Consider the following 5,000-nt stretch of genomic DNA (forward strand, 5'->3'; position numbering starts at 1 on the left):
CAAATACCTCGGTAAAATGCTAAATTATTTCTTCTTCAATAGTAATCTTTTAGGAATTTCCTCTACATCTATTTATTATTGTTTTTCTTTTGCGTCTCTTACATGGTAATTTCTCTATTCTCTTCAGCATTTTTCTCATTTTCTTTTTTCTTTCTCTTCGAAATTTTCTACATTCCTGAAACGTTTCCTATATATTTTCTTTCTTTCTCATTCTCTGTTTGTTTGTTTGTTTGTTTATTATTATTATTTTTTTTTTTTTTTTTTTTTTCTCATCTAGTTTTTCGGTCGCTTTTCTGTCTTCTTTCCTAATTTGTTGTAAAAATTCGTTTTTTCTTATTCTCTTTTTTATCTTTTTTCTTTTCGTTTTAATTAGCATCCATTTTCTCTTTCTACATCTCTTACTATTTTCTTTTTTGTTTGTATATTTATTTAATTTATTTTTTCTTGTTTTGCATTCATTTTATTCCTTTTTTTATTCTACATTGTTTCTTTCTATTTCCTCTCCTTTCCTTCTTTTCCTCTGCGCTAATTTCTTCCGTTCTTCCTTCTTCTTTTTGTGTGTAGCAGCGGGTATATACGTGCGTTTAATATATATATATATATATATATATATATATATATATATATATATATATATATATATATATTTAAAAGAGTGTAGCCATCAACAATTGTGGAGTTTTCAGCATTTTATCATTTTTTATTTCAAAATATTTTTATAACGCGTTTCAATCTTTGTACAGCTCTCTTAAGATATATTTTTATATAAAGGTTTTTAAGTGAAGGGTTGAAATGTTATTCTGGAGAACATTTTACATCTAAATATTCTGAGTGTGTTTTTCAGAGAAATGTCAATCTCAGACTTTTTGTCGCCAATGGTCAGCATTTTGTGAGGTCCAATCAGCGTTAAGCTCATTTGGAGGGGAGGGGGCTTTTTGGCCCATTTGCTAAAGATTTTTTATGTTTTTTATGACTTTCTTTATATATATACATGCATATATATATGCATATATATATATACATACATATACATATATATATATATATATATATATATATATATATATATATATATATATATATATATATACATCCGTGTCTAAATTCATGTATCGTCTTGTTGTATAACATGAGGTTTTATATATGATGTGTTTATTGACGTGTATATTAGTGTTGGGGCGATTAATCGGAGTCGGTATCGGAATCGGAAAAATTGATGCCTATTTTCCGATGCCAAAATGATTCTTTTAATTGTTTTTTTTTTATTTTGTTTAAACCAAAATATTCCATTGCTGGTCATAATGATGAAATATTAAATATGTATTGATTTTAAATTATCAGTAAAGCTAAAATCGATAGATCACCCCCCACAAGTGCATTTGGACATTTAGGAAGATTTCTGCATATTTAACGTGTTTTTACAAAAATATAGTTAAATAACTAGAGATTTATAAAGAATCGGAATCGGTAATTGTATTGGAGTCTGGTATTTAGTACGGAATCGATAATTGTATCGGAATCGGGAAAAATATTGGAATCGTCTAATTATTAGTCTATATATACTTGATCGTCTACATATGAATGTTTAAATAGAACATATAACAATTATAACACCAAGCGACAATAACAGTCTCTGGAGTCTTACACTGGCAAATGGAGAAACATGTCTGGTCAATCTTTGCTTTTGACTTACCGGATTCTCGGAAAAACTGCAAATGAAATTCGTACAACTCGAAGGTGGTATTTACAGCAGCTTTATTTCGTATGTTTCCCCCATTGGAAAGCTGCAACGCTAGTCCTAGATTCTTACTATCAGCATTTTATCTTACTCTGAGCTTTTCCTGTCCAGGGCCGTCTTTCTACCTCGAACTGCCAGCCTCATTTGCTAACTTTCAGAACCTGACCCTTGATTAACTGATACGCGTCTTTCAAGCTCTCTCCTAAGATCCCTGTCGTCTTAAGTGACCTCTACGGCAGACTACGTCATGCTCTAGAAGTTAGACCTATTTTTAATTTAATATATGTGCTAGTTATGAAAACTAACATTCCTTTCTATTAAAATGTTTTAACATAAATTATTTTATTATTAAATATTTATTTCGCTATGATATCTAACACTCGCAGTTTTTCACTTTTCCCCTTATGGATCTCACTTGGTTGTCATTTTCCATCGCTCATTTTTCTTATTTCTTTAATCATTTTTATACTTTTTTCCTTTCTTTTTCTCCGTTCACCATTTTCACAGTTTCCTCTTTAATCTTCCATATATCCTTTCATTTTTCTTAACCCTTCATGCGCCCTTTAATTTTTTTCTTCCTGGACATTTCTCTTATGGTTTATTTAAAAAAAATTTTTATTTTTTCCTCATATAATTTCTTTCTTTTCTTTTCCCTTCCTTTTCAGTTCTTATTTTATTTCTTTCTGATTTCCGTCTTAACTTTCTGCTATTTTTCTTCGTTTTTCTCGAAATACATACTAAAATTACTCTCAAGGATCTTTGGCTTAGTGTATAATGTACTTGGACAGATTCAGTTGTAAATTACACTCCTCTAGAGGTTGAAGTTTCAATCCTTAGTGCATATGATACTTAAAAACACAATGTCAAATTACTTAGGATTCTATATACAAGCATTACTGAAGAGAGTATGCTTCCTCCGTGGATTCAATGAAAGGTCCCGTTCAAAATTTCGACAGAAAGATTGCTGAGTCGACAAGATATACCTGATGAAGGTCGAGGGTTATATCGACAGAAACGTTATGGAAATAACACTCAAACAGTAGATTGAAACATCCACTTTTACTTGTTGTTTCTTTTCTTACATATATATATATATATATATATATATTGCGTTTCTTGTTTGTCTTTTTCGTCTTTCTTTTTGTCATGCATTCTCACTTTATTTCATCTTTTTTGTGTTTCTCTTTCTCCCTTCTTTCTATTCTTTCTCTCTCGCTCACACTTTCTTTTTTTTTCTTCTGCCTCTCTTTACATTTCCTCCTCTCTGCATCTTCGATTATTTTCCACCCTTAGTTTATCTCATCACGCCTTTCTTTTCTTTTTCACCCCCTCACTTCCATCTTTCCTTTCTTCCTTTTACCCATATCCCCTTCCGTTACCTCTTTTTCCCAAATCCTTTCTGCCGGTACCATTTAACGTCTTCTCCGCATTCCAGCATTTCTCAACTTACAGACACAAACACCCAATCCCCCTCCTCTTTGCCAACCTTCACTCTAACCTCTTCTTCATGATCCATCTTTCTCCGTGCTACCTAAAACACAAGAAAATTTAAAATAAATAGGGTTTTATCAGCGTAGGATTTTCTATTGTCTTGATCCCAAAATCCTTTGATCCAAGAATAATCTTTCGACGCATTAGTGTCAAGAACCTAAACATATACAAAGTTACATAGCTAACACGGAACAGTATTGAAATTTTTTTCTTTTTGGTTACAGTATATTCAATGTTTTTGCCACATCAGTCTAAAGTAACAATCAACTATTTCCTTCGACCCAACTGATCGAACATTATTGGCTAGGAGTAGTGTTTTGTATCTCGTTCAGGGTTTTTCCAATAATGAACTAGATACTAATACTGGAGAACTTTCTGTGACGTCAGCAGGCCACATGATTTTAATCCAAAGAAATTTGATTTACGGAGGCCATGATACAGTCCCTCCCCTTCCCCAGAAAAAATAGGATATCTGGAAGAATACAAAATTTGTCATCATGTGTCATCTTTCATAGCCCCCGTTTGGAGCGCCTCGGGCGATCATCAATAGCTCTCCGCCCTGAAAGCCGGCTGTAATGTCTGGCAGAATGAATATCGGAGATTGATAAGAACAGACACTAAATTTCGAAATATTTATTTGCAAAAAGGTTTACCTTTTAAACAAATTTACCTCAAGGTTATCAAAATTGTGCGTCGTAAAGCGAATCGTTGGTCATCTAAAGCAGGGTATGCCAACCAGAGTCCCGCTGAATGCTGGGGTTCCTTAAGAGTTTGTCAAGAGTCTCTTTTACGATATTGATAAATCTTCTTCAGGTATCAGGTCTGTTATTGCTGACATCAATGATCATGGCTCTTCAGTCCCCTCTGCATTCGGTCTTTCTGGTGAGATACAAGTCGTATTTCCAGTGACCCTGTTGTGCCTGTCAGTAAATTCTGTTCGTTCTCTTCCTCTACTCTTTTTTTCCGACGATTTTTTTTAACATCAAGCTTTTTTCCACGCCGTCCGGCCTGATTAAATGGCCAAAGAACTTTAACTGTGTGGTGTGGACGGTATAGAGTAGTGATCTGCTGTACTCTGCTTTACGCACGACTTCTTCGTTTGTCTTTCTTTCTGTCCATGAGATTCGTAGAATTCTCCTTAAAAACCATATCTCTGACTTTCAGACGCCCTCGTTACTGTCGAACATTCGCAACTGTAAAAGAAAATTGACCACATGCAAGTCTTCAAGAGAGAATAAACACTGCTATTTAATCCTCAACAGAAAAAGGAATACATTGATTCATATCTTTTTTTAAAAAGTATTCACGAAAAACGATACAGTAGTACAGTCGACAAGGAAGGATGTATCAATGCTAGCTGAATTGAACCGATTGATAATTGGGGTCATGTGAGTGAAACGATTTCCTGTATTTAATGTAATAGCATAAATGTTACGCACTCTTGCTTCTCCTATTTTGTCATTTAGTCCTCACATTCCATTCGATAAATGGGGAAGAATTGCTGTTTTCTGGGCCGGAGTTTATTCATCTGATACTTATTATTGGCGTGATTTTGACTTGAAGTAGAATTTTATAGCTCTCATATTAATTGACTTCATGCTTTGACTGTGGCGATTTCTATTTAAAGAAATATTCAATAATTATTACGTGATCAGACGTTGGGTAAAGGTCCAAAATATGAGAAGAATTTGCGTTTGGAGACGCTACCGCTTATTACTGTAAACTAGCCTTCTATAATATAAATCTCACCTATCTGTTTAAATGTATGTAT

The sequence above is a fragment of the Euprymna scolopes genome, chromosome 10 (assembly GCF_053919585.1).
Source record: "Euprymna scolopes isolate OS-2025 chromosome 10, ASM5391958v1, whole genome shotgun sequence".
In the NCBI taxonomy this organism is placed as follows: domain Eukaryota; kingdom Metazoa; phylum Mollusca; class Cephalopoda; order Sepiida; family Sepiolidae; genus Euprymna; species Euprymna scolopes.